The sequence below is a fragment of the Gopherus evgoodei genome, chromosome 8, assembly GCF_007399415.2.
Source record: "Gopherus evgoodei ecotype Sinaloan lineage chromosome 8, rGopEvg1_v1.p, whole genome shotgun sequence".
NCBI lineage: Eukaryota > Metazoa > Chordata > Testudines > Testudinidae > Gopherus > Gopherus evgoodei.
Genome location: NC_044329.1, coordinates 94567900 through 94586517, shown reverse-complemented (window position 1 = coordinate 94586517; position 18618 = coordinate 94567900). Strand labels below are relative to the sequence as shown.

At 44.5% G+C, this 18618-nt stretch overlaps 1 protein-coding gene and 1 non-coding gene across 5 annotated transcripts in view; both read right to left on the bottom strand.

Moving 5' to 3' along the window:
• JAK1 (Janus kinase 1) overlaps window positions 1-18618 on the bottom strand; it is a 97170-nt gene that overhangs the window by 53615 nt on the left and 24937 nt on the right. Inside the window, exon 2 of one of the 4 annotated variants that reach the window (XM_030574083.1) lies at window positions 15475-15657. The exons of the other annotated variants lie outside the window; for them this stretch is intronic. The gene's annotated coding sequence lies outside the window, so the exon portion shown is untranslated. The remainder of the gene's footprint in view (window positions 1-15474; window positions 15658-18618) is intronic. 4 annotated transcript variants of the gene reach the window in all.
• On the bottom strand, window positions 14692-14803 carry LOC115656991. The gene has a single exon (XR_004001859.1). It is a non-coding gene; the product is annotated as a U6 spliceosomal RNA (small nuclear RNA).

Below are 18618 nucleotides of genomic sequence, written 5' to 3'. Positions count from 1 at the left end.
CTTCAGAAAAAAAGAGCCCATTTTCATGGGCAAAAGTCACTAAAATGAAGGGAGAGGAAAATCCCAGATAGTATTTGACAGAGATAGCATTGTTTCTAAGGAAGTTTTTCCAAATTTTCTTTTTAACATAAAGTTAGAGCATGTTAGAGCATGTCTGTGTTTGCTTACTAGCCAGGTAATGGTGGAGGAAGTAATAACAAGGTAATTTACTTGTGTAAATGTCATTTGCCATTGTTGTAACATATTGCTAATTTAGCTGTAAGGAAAATGATTTTCCAACATACTAAAAGGGATATTTGTTTGCGGTGTTGTAGCTGTGATGGTCCCAGGATCTTAGAGAAACAAGGTGGATGAGATAATAATATCTTTTACTTATTGCTGTCGATTAATCGCAGTTAACTCACGTGAATAACTCCAAAAAATGAATTGTACTTAAAAACATTAATTGTGATTAATCGCACTGTTAAACAATAGAATATCAACTGAAATTTATTAAGTATTTTGGATGTTTTTTAGATTAATGGTATTCTATTATTGTTTAACAGCACACTTAATTTTTTTAATCGCTTGACAGCCCCTACTTTTATTGGTCCAACTTTTGTTGGTATAAGAGACAAGCTTTTAAGCTACACAGAGCTGTTCTTCAGGTTGGGGATATTTAATTGTCATAGAAAATATACATTGGATTCAGAGTTTGTGAACCATGCCATGAATTTGTGGACTAACAGTAGCACAACCTCCCCATAATAATTACAGTGTTAGGCACTGTACATTCAAAGCAGGTCAAGGAGTTCTACTTATTACACTCTACCTTTTTCTCAGTTTTTTAAAAACAAACAATCTAATATAGAACTCATTATAATCAACTGCTATAGGGAAGCTCACTGTAGTCCCAAACTAATGCAATGCAACTCAATGGACTTTCACATCATTAAGTGGATTCTACTGTACTAATCCTCTGGGCTATATATGAATATACCCAAAACAGTCTAAGACCACAAAGACCTTAACTAAACAAGGGACATTCTTTTTAAAACAAAAATCGATGGTATTCAGAGCATATCCACATCTAAGAATCCATAGATTTGTCCAACTAGGCCCCAAGCCCTTGAGGTTACAGAAAAGAGAAAAGCATTAGTTCAAGGTCTCTCCCCTCTAGACTGTCCAACTCCTTTTCTGACCCTTAGCAGGGCACTGTGTCACAGTTCAAGTCTCCATGTCTCAAGTTCATTATTAGCTTTGTTGGCCTGCCAGGTACAGTAATTGAATAATTTGAAACCTCCTGCTGTTTGACTCAGCCATAGGACAATTCATATTTGTATGTAGGGGAGTGGGAGGGATGTTTCTTTCCAATAACATTCCCAAAACAGCATTAGAAGTATATTAATGCTGTAAAGTCACACAGCGAAAGGTTAGGAAATGGGAACAGTAAGGCTGCCTGTGCAACCTTAATTCAGCCCTCTTCCGTGTATGCCTTATGATACAGTCTTTAATTACATAATCACATTGTATTTTCTCCCAGGACCCCTGCTTTATTTAGTGCCCAGGATGGACTGTGCTCTTTGAATGAGCAGCTATTCAATAGTCTGTTTTATATTCCTTGTTCAATATGCCCTCATGCCTTATTTCCTGCATACTATTCAAACCCTGCTCTGAATACATAATCAAAATTTCCTCTGGGCCTTTCTATGGCACTCGCTCAGAGAAATGGCTGATCCATGTTTGCTGAAATTTTCTAAAACAAATCAGTCTGAGGCAGACATCCTGGAAAATTTCAGCCCAAATTGTTCAAGTGTGGCAAAGTTCTAAGCAACTGAAAACCAGGCAATACTATCTGCACTACTTATGAGCAAATAGACATATTTCCAGTTCTAACAACCTAATCCTGCAGAACGGATTTGCTCATATGGAGTCTGAGTTCAATGGGGACCCCATGCAGGCATGATGACCTGCACCGACTGACTGGGGACATATTCAATATTATATGGGCTGTTTCCTTAGGTGAATTAAGTGATGTCCATTTCCAGCTTGACTTTAATAGCTTCTTTGAACCTAGTTAGATGTCATCTTTTTATGAAGATCTTTTCTTAGCCTACTTGGACATTCAAGTAAACTTCACTTTTATTTTTTTAAACTGTCTTATCTGTAACTAGCGTTCTCCTCACAGACATACTCCTCTACCTCACACTAGGTATATTTTCCGTCTTTCCTAGCTGAAATTCTTCAGATGCTAATTAGGCTTCCATTGCTTTGGCTGGTGAGGTCAGGGTAGTTACCAGCAATTTTTCATAACCTGTTTCTAGGACAAAAATGTAAAGAGACCATATCGGAATCCTCCTTCCTTGCCCACACTTTCCAATCTATCAGTCATTTCAAATGACATAATACAATTCCTGGGCAGATACTGTCCAATTCATCATATTCTCATAAAGTATTCCGTCAATACTGAGCACTTTCCCAGGTTTAGGCAGTTTAAGAGAACCACCATGACATAACTGAAACCTGCACTTTAGTATTAGTCTCCTTAGATGCAAATAACCGTAAATACACCTCTACCGCGATATAACGCTGTCCTCGGGAGCCAAAAAATCTTACCGCGTTATAGGGGAAACCGCGTTATATCGAACTTGCTTTGATCTGCCGGAGCGTGCAGCCTCGCTCCCCCAGAGCGCTGTTCTACCGTGTTATATCTGAATTCGTGTTATATCGGGTCGCATCATATCGGGGTAGATGTGTATATAAATACCAAGATGACAGACACTTTAGAAATACCATAGATATTTGTACACTTGTATACTCATCCTGAAGCCAATGCACCAAACACTAGCCTATAGCCTTAAGGGCAAGGGGACTGGGGGCCAGCCTTTTTAAATTATCAGAACCAGTTGGAGAGAGCTGTTAAGGGCTGAGCCAGCTTAGTGGGAGATATGCAGGAGGGAGGCTTCCTCTTGTGACTAGTCCTGGAGCAGAGAAAGATACAGAGTGAGGATTCAGGGGGCCGGGGGTCTTTGGTGGCAGGGGGTCCCCGCTTTGGCAGTAATTCGGCGGCGGGGGTCCTTCTGCTCCGGGACCCGCAGCCGAAGTGCCCTGAAGTCCCCCGCCGCCGAACTACCGCTGAAGACCCGGCACTTCGGCAGCAGGTCCCACTTCAGCAGTAATTCCGCAGCGGGGGGTCCTTCTCGAGGGGCCCGGGGTAAATTGCCCCACTTGCCCCCTTTCCCCCCTCCCCCGGCAGCCCTGATAATAAGAAAAAGACCCAAAAATCTGGACTGTCCCTATAAAATCAGGACAAGTGGTCACCCTATCAGGGCCCTTGCCTTTGTGCAGATCAGGGGGATAGCTTTGTTCTGTGTTACTTTGTGTGGGGTTTTTGTATGAACTGTGCCCGAGAGAAGGGCTTGAGAGAGACCTGGGCATAGCATCATGTCAGTGAAAAGAATTAAACCCAGCTTTTCACAAGTCAAACATTTTAAACAGAGTTTACTGCACATGCTGGATAATAATAAGACTGAAGGGGGATTCCAGGCTGAAAAGTGTTCAGCTTGCATGGGATGGAGTGTGTGGTTGATTTGCCCTTAACTCTTCCTTCCTTTATTTTCTCTGCCCTTCCCCTCAGCCCAGGTCACCTTTCTCTTCCTACTCTTCTTCTTCCTCACTGTGTTTTTTCACCTCTCACATGAGTTATGGAACGACAGCGGCAACAAGCCATATCACTTTCCCAGCAATGAAGCAGCTCTTTAGGAAACCCAGCCTCTTCCTGGTGGCAGTGCTGATTTAAGGGGCTTCCCATTTTGGTTCAGAAGCAGGGAAGATGTTATCAGTGTAAGTGCTCATCTCAACAAGAGTTCATCAAGAAGCAGGGAAATTATTCATTATGGTACTGTAGCGGGGCAGTCACCCTGCTTCTGAGAGAAAAGGGCTAGGCTGATTGGGGGAGCAGCAACAGCTGAGGCCACGCCCCAATCAGGCAACACTTGGCCTTGTTATAAGGGCTCAGGGAGGCACTGGGTCAGTCTCTCTCTAGCTGTGGAGAGAGAAGGACCTAGCTTCCAGGGAGAAAAGGGTACCTGGAGCAGAGCAGGGGAGCTCCAGCCTGGCAACTCTCCAGGCTGAGGCCTTGGTAAAGGCCTAAGGAGGTACTGGAGCTGGGAGGTGGAGCACAGAGATAGGCAGAGGCAGCTGATCCAACCTCCTTGCCAATGATGAGTGGCCATGACAGACTGCAGTTTGTCCCAGTGAGTGGGGCTAGATGACGACTGGCTGTTGCCACTGAGGCAAGATGGGTGAGAAGGTTGGGGGTTTCCCTGGAAGGGGAATCCCAGAGCGTGGAGGTACTGCTGGGGCAGAACTCTGAGGTAAAGGGGTCCAGGAGGAACATGGGGGCCAGCGACAGGTGAGTCACCAGCCACCATGAGGCGCTCTGAGTGATGGAGAGCTAATTTCCAAGACAACCAGCAGGAGGCGCCACACCGGCGAGCCTTTGCTTTGCTACACACCCGCACATCAAAATCCATGCTTTATTGGACAGTTATCCAAGAAAGGCCCCTGCAGGAACATTGGCTAAAATATGGTATAGTATCTATAAAAGAAGCAGAGAACTAGAGGGGGATAGGTGAGAATTAGAGATTGCTGTGGAAGCAGATCTATAAAAATCTATTCCCAAACCCCAGAAAAGAAACGTTACAGGACATGACTGGTTTCCTTTTCGTGTGATTAGGATATTAAAAGGTTGACTTTGGGACTAATCCAATTACCATTATACTTAACAAAAAAGACTACCACTGGCTTCTATAGGAGTTGTCGTAGCCTCTTAATATTTGAAGTCTGAAGTGTCTAGACTCTCAAACTACAGGTTGAAATACCAGCAGCACTGGCTCACACTTTTTCCCTTCTGAAGTAGATAAAATTGCATGAAATTCATTGTATGGTGCACGCACCTGCCAACTGTCCCAATTTGGTGCCCCAGCAATTTGCCAGAGCTATGGTAGTTTCAGAGTCTCCTTCTCCCTCTCCTCCAGGGAACAACTAGTATTCAAGCTACTTAGTTTCCTACAAAGTAGGAAGAGCTCTGGGGATTGTGTTACAGCAGTGAGACTCGGTGGGCTGGAGGACTCAAGAAGCAAGAACAACCAGTGCTTATATACCTATCCCTCCTGGGAACCTGAATGCCTAGCGTGAACAGCCTCTTCTCCTCCAAGCTCTTCCTCAAAATACACCTGTTCAGGGATGCCAATTAGCCATTACCTGTTCAGGGATGCCTTAGCTCACCCACCTCTACCCTACATTGGATTAGGGACCCAATCTTATGGGTTCCCAGGGGCTTCTGTGCAGATTATTTAGATTAAACTTTCTATCTACCCAATAGGACTCAGTGCTCAGTCTAGAAGATACCATCAGAGATGCTCAGTTTTGCAGTTCTCAAACTGGATTTGTGTCTCCAGAGGTAACATGCCTGTTAACAGCAAAAATGGTTTTAAATAATATATAGAGGTGAGAAATAACAGACCTCAACCTTATTGTCCCTCTGCAAATTTGTGTACACAGAGTCAATCCCTTACCTCACTCTAAAAGTGCAAAGTTTCAAAAAGTTCCATGAATAGAAGATTGTTAGGGGCAGAATAGATCTTGATAAAGAGAAGTCTGGAGATAAATGAGAGAAGAGAGGGACCGGCAGCGCTCTTAAAAATACCCACCTCCATGAGGGGCATGGCTCCCAGCGCTAGTGCACTGTCTACACTGGCACTTTACAGCGCTGAAACTTGCTGTGCTTAGGGGAGTGTTTTTTTGCACCCCTGAGCAAGAAAATTGCAGCGCTGTAAATTGCCAGTCACTAGACAGGCACCTGTTCCTTCTGTCAACATACAAAAACTATCAGTGCTGGGAGCTAGTGGGGGATTCTGCTGGTGCCTTTCTCTGTGTGATTCATTAGTGGCTCTGGCAGCATTCATGCAACACAGCTGGGTGTGGGTCTCCACATGTGGTTGTACTGAGTGACAGCAGCACCTGGAGGGGTTTGTTGCTGGTCACTAGCAAGGCATTGTGAGATATAGCCCAGGCTGGAGAGAGTTCAGGGGGCACAGTGGTCCCACAGTCCCAGGCTGCACCCCGGGGATCCTGTCACATTCTCAAGCAGCTGGAGGAAGGAATCACTAGCAGAGCCCATTAGTGCAGGCAATCCTCCAGCCCACAGCATGTATGTCTTTTGTAGGATAAATATAAAATTGGAAGATTAAAGTTAATTTAAGTTTGGTTAAAGAAATGTGTGTTGTAAAGAGAGGCCCTAAAAGTAATGAGTTATAAGGTCAGAAGGAACAAAGAAGGCAGGATGTCTGGTAACATAACTAATGAAATAATGTGAAATTTCTAAAAAAAAAAAAAAAAAAAAAAAAAAAAAAAAAAAACAACCCACACAATTTAAAAAGCTTCTGACTGATAGGGTTGACTGCAAATGTTTTTGGGTAAGATGCTCTGTTTTAGAAAGCGCCAACATGGAACTTCCCACTCCACATACAAGCAAGAAGGAGAGAAAGAGAGAAAAAGGGCCTTGGGGAGAAAGGTGGTTGTAAATCTTATCAAGATTGAGACTGGGAAAAGTAGTGAACAGTCCCAAATTATTGTTTAGATGAAGTCAGTAAGTGGCAATGACATCACTTGTTATTAAAGGGCATAAAAAGGTTAAAGTGTTCATTGCTAATATGTGTCTAAGTTGGAGGTGAGCAATGTGGGCCTAAGCACTCCTGGGTTTTGCCCATTTGTAAGTATCTTAATCAAATGCTTATAAATGTTTTGTTACTGTTTGAAGGTAGGCTTTTTAGGCACGTTTAGAGCAACTGTATAAATACCAGATGGCCTTTGGATTTAATAAAGGAATTTATGCTTAGATTGGTATCAAGGTCATACCTTGCATAAATAATAATAATTCCAACATTCCAGGGACCAGGGCAGAACAAATGACACTAAATTTGAGTAGTTCTAAACCCCAAGATGAAGGGCCAGCGATCTATCCTCTGGGCCTATGTAAATTTCTCTTTAGGAGAGAATTCGAGTAACATAAGGGGAAACGGAGGTAGGTACTTTGGATACCACTATAAAAGAATTCTTGGCAGAGAATGGCATTGGTCCGCTGAATGTCATGAATAAATTCCTGGTAGAGTACAACAAACAAACTGTTGAATGCCTTAAATGGATAAATTATTGGCAGAGCACGGTAGAGAACAGTTGAACGACACTGAAATTTTAAAGAATAAGACCCTTGTGCGACCATGGAGAGAACAGTAATTGCAGCAAAAGAATGAGTGTAAAAAAAAACAACAACAAAAAGCTCAGAGCCACGGACACCGGCTGATAAATGTGTCACTTTGAGAGATAAATAAATGTGTTAAGGAAAGAAAGTTAGAAGTTATAAGGAGGTTTTGCACAAATTAACTCAGCAGAGTTCAAAGAGAATTAAGCTGTAAGAGGTTGCAGAAACTTTAAAGAATGAAAGTATTAAAGAAGATAATGTTTGGTTTGATGATAAAACCCAGTTATGGCAATACAACTTGGTACATCACATCCAATGAAACCCCAAGTATTAAAACAAATCATGAAAAAAGGAGGAAACTAGTCTGGGCTCTGACAATCTTCCAACCTCATTTACACTTTCTGTATTCTACACAAAATAACAGGAACATACAGTACCACTCCTAAAATTTCGCAGGCCACCAAGCAGCTCTCTTCAGAAAGCATCTTCTTGTCCCCTTTCCCCAGCTGCTAATTAGGGATGCAAATATTGGTTTAAAAAGTTAAATGCTTAAACAATTAAAATTATTGTTTAACCAGTTAACTGAGGTAGCAGGGGGAGGGGGAAGGAGCCTGACACAGCGGGACATGGGGTTCAGATGCCCAGCTAGGCAAGGCATGGCTGAAAGCCGCCAGGGTTAACCATTAACTTTGTTTACCTAGTAAGCCTAACGCTTACCAGTTAAACGGTTAAACACTTACATCCCTACTGGTAACATGGTGCAGTTGGGCCTCCCTTTAGGAATATCGTCTTCCTAGAATTCTTGCATATGTTGTGTGATATTTAGGCTTTCTAAATGTGGAAACTATAGTTGTTCTCTTAAATCATGCTGCTAAACATGTGATTCAGTAAAATAAGGGAAATCCCTTCCTGTGTAATAACTTTGGTTCACTTCAGTTTACAGGAAGTAGCAGTTACATTCAGGGAATTTCTATACTATACAGTCAAGTTTATAAAATATATCTGAACTTAAAGTTATTAAATTTATTAAATTCCAGATCAAACCCACATAAGGTATGTAATATAATCAAGACATTATCTTGTCTTTTTCATGACCAATTCTAAATAATCTAAAATAAGACACACTGTTAGTTCATATAAAAGCTCTTATGTAAGTGGAAATAAAACTACTGTTCAAATTACAGGCTGTGACAAATGAAGCAGGGGGAGGGGTAGCTCCCTTTTATGGACACCCAGCCAGCCAGCTAGCTAGCTATAAAATTTCTCTTAGTAGCTGTTCTCTACTTGCTTTACCTGTAAAGGGTTAACAAGCCCATAGGTAAAAGAAAGGGAGTGGGCACCTGACCAAAAGTGCCAATGGGAGGGCTAGAACTTTATAAAATTGGGGGGGAAACTTCCTTTTGTCTGTTTTTTGTTCTGCGGAAAGTGAAGATACAGAGCAGGAATGCTGTAAGCCGCTTTAAACCAGGTATGATCATAAATCATCAGCTCATACCTAGAACTACTTCTCTGGAGCCCCCAAATGTGTAAGTAGATCAGGAATGTTTAAAAAGACACAATTAGGGTTATTTCTGTTTATTTCTTACGGCTAATGGACTCCTCTGTACTAACCCCAGATGCTTTTGTTTGCTTGTAACCTTTAAGATGAACCCCCAAGAAAGCTATTTTGGGTGCTTAATTTTTGGAATTGTTCTTTTAAAATCTAGCGAAAAACTAAGTTCCAGATGTATTTTCTGTCTTTTTTGTTTTTAATACAATATACCTTTTAAAAGAACAGGATTGGATTTTTGGTGTCCTAAGAGGTTTGTGCATGTTGTTTGATTAGCTGCTAGCAACAGCTAATTTCCTTTGTTTTCTTTCTCAGCTCTTCCCAGGGTGGTGGGGGGAGAGGGAGGCTTGAGGGTACCCCACAGGGAAGAATTCCTAAGTGCTCCTTCCTGGGTCCAAGGAGTTTTTTTGCATTTGGGTGGTGGAAGCGTTTACCAAGCCAAGGTCACAGAAAAGCATAACCTTGGGAGTTTAAAACAGGCCTGGAGTGGCCAGTATTAATTTTTAAAATCCCTGCGGGCCCCCACCTTCTGCACTCGAAGTGCCAGAGTGCAGATTCAGCCTTGACACAGGCAATGAAGAAACTCCATCTGAGAGAGCCTTCTTGAATGATGTTTGTTAGAAGCACTATGTTACATATAAGTTTGCTGTTAAATCTCACTGCAGAAGAAAGGTGTGTATTCAACAAAATGAACATGAGTGGTTGCGTGAAATACACAAGTTAAAGGCCATATTATTAGCAGTACTTTTTGTTATCTAAGAGAACCCAAAAGCATATCAGGTATTTCAAAGAAACTGCCTTGATCATGCAGAGGTGTAGGTAAACTTTACAAACATGGGTAGTCCCACTGAATACAATGGAACTATTCACATGCATAAAGTTACGCATACTTAGGACTGAGGTAAAGCCCCTGTCCCAAACAGATTATTGGCCACATTCAGGCATAACAAGTGAGTCATAAACCTAAAAAGGGAAGGAGACAATAAGTAGGACAATAATAACAAAAGTAAGACCATACAATTACTCAGCATGTACATTCTTAAAGTTACATCAAGTTTCTTTTGGTTTGATTACAACCTTACTTCTTGTACATGAAAACAACTGAGGTAAATTTTAGGGAACGCCTAGGTAAAATAAAACATATTAAAAAAGCCACTGAAGTGGAACTTCATTGCACTCACTACTTCACAGAGCTGTTGAAAATACTGATTAGTTGATATCTGCAGTGAAGTCTTATGGTGCAGAGTACAATGCAAGACCCTGACCCTGCAAGCCAGTCCATGCAGGATCTACTGCTTAATAATTTTCTTGCAAGTTATGTGGTACCCACATCAGAAATATTACTTGCTGCATTCTCCCTTCCTCAGGCAAGTAAAATATCACTAGTTTTTTCAATTGCAATCATCACAATAAACAGTAAGTAAGTTTTCTGCCTAGAATAATACATTTCCATGACTGTGAAAAAGCATTTGCTTGCTTCTCATGACAAACTTAGAAGTGAACAGAAATTTTAAAAATAAATATATACAGACAACTATTTAAGATCCACCATCCAACAAGAGACATTTGTTTTAAAATGTAATTATTTTTCATTCTAAATAGTGTAAAATCAATTCCTGTGTCATTGACCTGACAATCTGAGTGTAGGATTTAGAGTTTCTATATTTCCCCTTTAAGATGTAATGACATCATCACTAACATCAAAGCTAAATGAGCAATACTGGAACATGAGATCCAAAGTCCCCTGAACTTTAGGGTGTTTGAATTCTGGATAAAACTTAGCAGTGATGAACCATTTCTACTTAAAATCAGTATCTGGAATGCATTTTCACATACTGATTAAGTGTCAGCAGTGCCATTAGTCTGCAGGAGAAACAACACTGAACTCAGGTCTTGACACATTTTAAAACAAAAAACCCACAGAATTTTCAGTTCACCTTTTAAAATATACTTGTTTGTAATGACTCTTGCTTTCTTCTTCCTCGTCTCCCACCCTTCCCCCTGCCTTGGATTGGTAATGGCAGGGTTTTGGATCCATAGTACTGTTCCAGAATTCCAACAGGAGTAAACAGTCTAGTAGTGAGGTCTCTGTTGCTGCCCCACTATACACAGTTATTCCCTGGCAGAGCAGTGTCAAAGGACAAAAAAAAGGACAAGCTCAGGTCCAACAAGGACAAGGGAACCACAGCTGAGGACGGTCTGTGAAACACTATCACCAATTAGCTAAGAGAGAAAGCAGTGGAAGAAAGCTTGAAGGAATTTAACATACACTCCACAATCAGTGGTGCAAGTAGAAATCATTTCTTGCTGGTACAGTAACTCCTCACTTCAAGTTGTCCCAGTTACCACTGCTTTGTTGCTGATCAATTAGGGAACATGCTCGTTTAAAGTTGTGCAATGCTTCCTTAGAACATTGTTTGGCAGCTGCCTGCTTTGTCCACTCCCTGCAGTAAGAGCAGCCCGTTGCAGCTAGCTGGTGGGGGCTTGGAACCAGGGTGGGCCGGCAGCCCCCCTAAGTTCCCTGTGCAGCAGCCGCCCAGCAGGCCAACAAGATTAAGCAAGGAGTTACTGTACTTCACTCATGGGATAGACACAAGGGGAGGGGGCACGTGACCTCCCCACGTGACCCTCCATCTGATTCCTCCCCACTCCCATCCCAGAGCCCCCACACGCTCCTTGTCCCCTCCTACAAACCCCTTTGTATATACAAACATCAACATGCGTAACTACTCACTTTCCCACCAAATATGTAGTATTCAGTCTGTTTATATGGAATATTGGAGTCGGGTGAGGAGACATTTCAGTATATGAATGACTTATTAAAAGACAAATTTTTAAGTAGAACTACATCCTAAACTGCTTTATGGTATTGTACTCAAACATTGTATTTCAATGGTGGATTCAACTTCCTTTATAGGAACAGACTCCTGAAACTATTACCAGTCCAAAAGGTGGTCCAGACTAGATGATCATAATGGTCCCTTCTGACCTTAAAGTCTATGATTCTATGATAATCATGCAAATCATGATCAAATGATTAAGGGTTTACAGGATTAGGTTCCAAGTTTATAAATTGTTCTGGATGAAACTCACAACGCCTGAGCTGTCGGATCAGAAGAAGCTTCATTCGAATAAAGGTGGGCAGATGTCTGATAAGTCTTAGCTCCATTACTAAGATGAGGAACATATTTTTTCAGCAAAGTTCTTGGCAAATTCCTGAGGCAGCTGATTTAAGGCCATCAGTGTCCAGCATTATAAACTTCATTTATAATTCTATCACCCACAAAGCTGGAAAATGAGGCATTTGTTTTCTCTGTTTTGCTGCTCCAGTTAACAAAATGCATGTTAGTCTAGTTTGGCTGCAAAGAAGAATTCTCTTACACTGGGAACAACACCTGATTCCTATAAGGCTGCAGAACTGGGCTGACATCAGAATCCAAGTATCCTCTGGTCAGTGCAAGCAGAGGTATTCCTCTAATGATTTGGACTTGACGTGATGCAGTATAGATGTCATGGATAATTCAGAACAATGGGGAGAAACAGAATGAAACACTATTTAAACATCTTCTGCCCTTCCCCTCCCCTCTTGAGGACTCCTGACAACAGCACAATACATACGCTAACAAACTTAAACAAAGTTTGTTTAAGTTTGTTAGCGTATGTATTGTGCTGCTAAAGCCATTTAAACAATGAATGCCCTCCCTAGCTGCGTTCTGCTGCCCCTGCAGGAGGGGGGAAGGGGGCTAGCCCCAAGTCTTCCTGGTACCTTGTACCCAGTAAAAAATCTCCTGCTGGTACTGCGTACAGGAGGGTACCACCCTACTTGCACACCTGACCACAATACAACTAAATACTCTGTAGCTGTGAGTTCAAAATGGTACAAAGGAAACAAATATTTTAAGCAAAATGAATGAAGAGTACTTGTGGCACCCATTTAAAAAAAAAAAAGCCTTTTGAGAGTAAATAAAACATTTACCACGCAGTCAACAAAATGTCAGGACAATTAAAACCAAGCACTTCCCAAAGTACCCAGCTAGGTCCAGGACAATGATTAGCAAAGCAGTATGACTTTCATGTGTGAAAGTCTGAGCAATTTAAAATGACATTCTACTTTTTGTGTATGTAATTTAAATGAAAATCCAGTATTACAACTGGACTGCAGGGCATTAGTTATCAAGTATTTGTAACTTAACTTTCATGTATTTAGCAAATGCTGAATAGTTATTGTGACATTTTTCTGTATTGTAGTTTAAATAACTTACCAAAACAATTGAAACTGGTGTGATTATATTGCATTATTTTGATAAATAAAAATTTGCAGAATTTTGCAGAATTTTTTATTTTTTGGCGCAGGATTTTTATCTTTTTGGCGCAGAATCCTCCCAGAAGTAACAACACAGTTATCAAACTAGCCAGTACCAACAATCTAGGGAGTGAACACACACTTTTTTTTGTTATTTGTTTAAGTTTGTGGGCCTTTATATTCCTTCCCTCCTCCCAGAAGCTGCACTCAATTGGAAAAAAAGGCAAAAAAGACATTCTCAGGCATGACTGAATGTGTGGTCATTTCCCCCCCTGTTGAATGTGACCCTAAAAAAAAACCAGGAAGAAAGTAGAAGAGGAAACAGATTTATATGGTAAGAAACAAAAGGGCATGAGGAGAGGAAAGGGAGAGGAAGATTGAGAAGAAAAATTAGGATGAAAAGATGGAGATGCAGAAATTAAGTGGGAAAATGCTGAACGGTAAAGAGCAGAGAAGAGAAAATAGGGTGGGGTAAGGTATTTTCTTACTGTAATTCCATTAACCTGGAATTTCTTCATAGATACCAGAAAGGAACCCTTCATATTTCAGTAAGGGTGTCTCTTTGATAATCCTGGCACAGTACTAGTTTTGGGTGCTCCCTAGTAAACCTTAGGTTTTAGGGTAGTAGCTGTAAACAGTGCTGTTTTAGGATAAACAGGAATGTTTATTTTATGCAAATATGGTAATTTATCTGATTAAATTCCTAAAAGACTGTTAATCACATGAACAATCAAGTCAACTTGAAAATGCATAAACATTCAAAAGAACTGTAATTTCCTTCTCTTGGTCTTGAAGTAAAGAGATGGTTAATCTAATATGCCCCCAATTAATTAGATTTTGTATTTTTAATCCAGTTGACTGTAATTGTTTAACTGTAAAAACAAATCCATGTTAAAGAAAAACTTGCCATAAAACACATTAAAGGCCAACTGCAAGGCAAAAATCAGCAACACTAAACAGATTTGTCTGTGGAATATTACATTAACCAGATGGGTGTGGGCACAGAGTATTCAACACGAGAACAAGTTTTACTCACTTTTGCAATTTATTTTTTTTAATTCTTTGTAAACTCAATTTAATGGTTTCACTTGGGGGGGGGGCAGAGTGTTTCCTTCTTTCAGAAATAGCTTTAATAAGCAAGATATTATCACAAGATTTCATTGAGGGGAGAGGGCAGACTTAACTTTCTGAGCCATTCAAAAGTATTTCTGTGTTAAGCATGCTCCACAATCTAGAAATCTGTGCTTATCTCTTATTTTTCTGCTTTGGAGTTCACCTTTAAGTTGAAGAGAGAGTTTAATTTTAAAAAATGATTGGCTGCACATGCATTGAAGTTTCAGAACAGTAAGATAATTTTTTTTCAGCATGTGGTCTGCGTGCACATGCAATGGTTAAATCTAATCTGCAAGTTCACACGCTCAAATGGAAAAAAATCTAACTATATTTCTCTATATAATACTCTTCTGACTATATGTAAAACAGATTTCTTCCCTTCTTTAAAAAGGGAAATTAACAAAGTTTATACCCAATGCTCTAGTGTGCTATGGACATGTAATGCAGTAGTCAGCAGTCCTCTAACTGTCAGCCCTGTCTCCTCATACTGCAATAATGTTCACAAATTTGCGTGTCTTCCTTGCACAGGAGCCATGCTAATCTTCTCTGTATCATTCCAATTTTAGAATATGTGCTGCAATGATGTTCACAGCACCTTGTCTAAGGCCACGTCCAGACTAGGAATTAAAATCGATTTTAGATACGCAACTTCAGCTACGAGAATAACGTAGCTGAAGTCGAATTTCTAAAATCGAGGTACTCACCAGTCTGGACGGCGCCGCATCGATGTCCGCGGCTCTCCGTGTCGATTCCGGAACTCCGTTCGGATTGATGGAGTTCCGGAATCGATGTAAGCGCGCTCGGGGATCGATACACCGCGTCCAGACTAGACGCGATATATCGATCCCCGAGCAATCGATTTTAACCCGCCGATGCCGCGGGTTAGTCTGGACGAGGGCTTAGTGGGCAACAAAGCTGCGATTAAATTCGGTGCAGTATCTCTAAAGAAAGGCAGAACTCACAACCTAGTGGCAGGCTTGGCAGCCCGTTGTCATTTTTTAAGCTATTTTGCATCCTGATCTGGGCTGGGACTGGAGAGATCCCACATGTAACTTAACCAGCACTAAGACAGCTTTCCAGGCTATCCTATGGGCTGCAGCAATGTCCAAAATCCAGGCACTGCTGAGGCCCACCCCAGCAAACCGCTCCTCTCCTAGTCCCATCCCATCCCCGAACATTCCTTATATGTGAGGTTAGGAGGGGTCCTCTGAGGACAACATCACTGTTATCTTTCACAGCTTCTGTGGCAATGGAATCCTCACCTACCTGGAATCAGAATATTTTGGGCCTTTTATACAGCTCCAAACCTTCTCAGCATAAAGTATCCAAAACAGGAGTGAAGATCTCATTCCAGACTTTATTTCAAAAGAGCTTTAGACTAGATTTTCAAGTGTCCGACACCTGAGATTGTTGTCAGATTTTCAAGAGTCCAGAATACGATGTAACGATCTATTTTGAAGATAAATATCAGAGGGGTAGCTGTGTTAGTCTGTATTCACAAAAACAATGAGGATTCCATTCCGGTGGCATCTTAAAGACTAACAGATTTATTTGGGCATGAAAATTACTGTAATTTTCACTCCATGCATCTGAAGAAGTGGGGTTTTTACCCACAAAATCTTATGCCCAAATAAATCTGTTAGTCTTTAAGGTGCCACTAGACTCCATGGTATTTTGAAGATTTAGCCCAGGGGTCAGCAACATATGGCATGCGTGCCAAAGACAGCACGTGAGCCAATTTTTAATGGCATGCTCTGCCTCCCAGAGTCCTGGCAGGCAGCAGCGTGCCATTAAAAATCCTACCTGGCCTGGCCCGCTCTTCTCTGCCCTCTGCTCCCCCCATGGGGGCAGAGCAAAGGTGTGTGCACGGTGTGTGCCCGGACACACCCTAATGCAGAGGTGGGCAAATGATCCCACTCGCCTGGCGTGGCAAGCCGTGGGGTCCGTGCCCCCAGGCAAGAGAGCCCGGCCAAGCGCAGCAAGCCGTCGGCCCCTCCCCCGCCTTCCCTCCTCCCCTGGAGCCATGCTGCCACGCGTGCAGCATTCTGGGGGCCGAGGCTGCGCGCTCCTGCAGGGCAGTGTGTCTGGCTCTGCGCAGAGCAGAGCATGCTGCTAACAGCCTCATGGTAAGGGGTCTGGGTCCGGGTTCAGGGGGGAGCGGGGCTGGATGAGGGGTGGGGGCAGTCAGAGGACAGGAAGCAGGGTGGGTTGGATAGGGGTTGGGATCCCAGGCGGGGTACTTAGGGTGGGGGTCTCTAGAGGGGGCAGTCAGGGAGCGGGGAGGGTTGGATGGGGCATGGGAGTCCTGGGGTCTGTCAGAGGGCAGGGGGTAGATAGGGGTCAGGGCAGTCAGGGAACAGGGAGCAAGGAGGGTCTGGGGGGCAGTTAGGGTGGGGGGTCTCTGGAGGGAGTGGTCAGCAGACAAGGAGCTGGGGGGGTTAGATGAGTCAGGAGTTCGTGGGGGACTGTCAGGAGGCAGGGGTGTGGAGAGGGGTTGCGGCAGGCAGGGAGCGGGTTGTATGGGTCGGGAGTTCTGGGGGTCCTGTCAGGGGGCAGGGAGCAGTTGGATAGGCATGAGAGCCCCAGGGGTCTGTCTGGGGGCAGGGGTGTGGATAAGGGTCAGGTCAGTCAGGGGACAGGTAGGGGATAGGGTCCTAAGGGGGTAGTCAGGGAACAAGGAGCAGGGAGGCTTAGATGGGGGTGAGGTTCTGGGGGACAATTGGGGCAGGGATCCCAGGAGGGGGTAGTCAGGGGACAAGGAGCGGAGAGCTGGGAGTTCTGAGGGGGGCAATCAGGGGGTGGGAAGTAGAAGGGAATGGATGGGGGCAGGGCAGGGGCAGGGCTAGGGCATGGTGGCGGCAGTGCTAGGGCAGGGCTCCCTGGGTGCACACTCTAATGAAATGTGCTGCGCACGTCTATGGGCAGAAGCTTGGTCCTGCCAGCTCCCCTGCCTCTTCCGGTAGTGTGCTGGGTTCCTGCCCCTCCTCCGCCTCTCGGTCGCTCCCTCCCTGACCGCCGATCAGCTGATGGCCCTTGCGAGGGAGGGAGTCAGGAAGAAGCAGAGTCAGCGTGCTCGCTGCTCCCAGTGGAGGCAGAGAAGAAGCGGGGGCAGGGCCTTGGAATAGGGGCATATCCCCCCAGCTCTCTGCCCTGACCCCCCCCACACCCAGCCCTCTGCCCTGAGCCCTGACCCCCCCACTCACATACACCCAGACCTCTGCCCTGACCCCCCACACCCCCCAAGGCCCCTGCCTTGAACCCTGTACCCTCCTCATACACACCCAGCCCTCTGCTTGACTCCTTCACCCTCCCTCCTGACCCCAGCCCTGACTCTGGCACCCCCACACATACCCAGCCCCCCCTGCCCTGACACCTGCACACCCCTCACATGCCCCCAGTCTTCTGCCCTGACTCTTGCACCCCCCATATCCCCACCTCCACCCTGAGCACCAAATGGAAGCTCCTGCACACCCACATTCCCACCTGCACCCCTCACACCAAAGGGAGCTGCCCAGGTAAGTGCCCCACACCCAAACATCCTGCCCCAACCCTGAGCCCCCTCCTTCATTCTAGCTCCTGGCCAGACCCTTCACCCTCAGCCCTGTGCTCAGTCCACTCCCACCCTCAGCTCAGTGCAGAGAGAGGAAGAGACTGGGCCAGAACCAGGGAGAAGGTAGGTACCCACTGTATGAAGGGCCGGCGCTACCATTTAGGCAACCTAGGCAATAGCTTAGAGCGCCAGAATTTGGGGGGGGCGCTATTTTGCCGGGGGGGGCGGCACACGGGTCCGGTGGACCTACTGCAGTCATGCCGGCGGACGGTCCGCTGCTGGAAAGGCTCCGGTGGAGCTGCCGCAGTCATTTTGGCGGACGGTGCGCTGGTCTAAAGGCTCTGGCGGACCTATCGCAGTCATGCCTGCGGCAGGTCCACTGGAGCCTTTAGACCAGCGGACCGCCCGCCGGCATCACTGCAGCAACTCCACTGGAGCCTTTCCAGCAGCGGACCATCCACCGGCATGACTGCGGTAGGTCCACCGGATCTGCGGGGGGCAGCGAAATGGCCGTCCGCCTAGGGCGTCAGAAACCCTGGCGCCGCTCCTGACTGTATGTGGTCAGGGCCAGAACCCCAGACTGGCAGCAGGCTGAGCGGGTCCAGCAGCCGGGATCCTGGCTGGCAGGAGCCAGCAGATGGGACCTCTCAGCGGCAGGGGGCTGACCCACTCATCACACTGCCGGTCTGGGGTCCCAGCTGCCAGCCCCGCACAGCCAGCTGCCAGTCTGGGGTTCTGGCTGCCAGACCCTTGCCAGCCGGGGTCCTAGCCACAGGCCCCACTCAGCCCACTGCCGGCCTAGGTGAACAGAACCCCAGACCAGCAGCGGGCTGAGCGGGCCAGCAGTGTAAGATCAACAT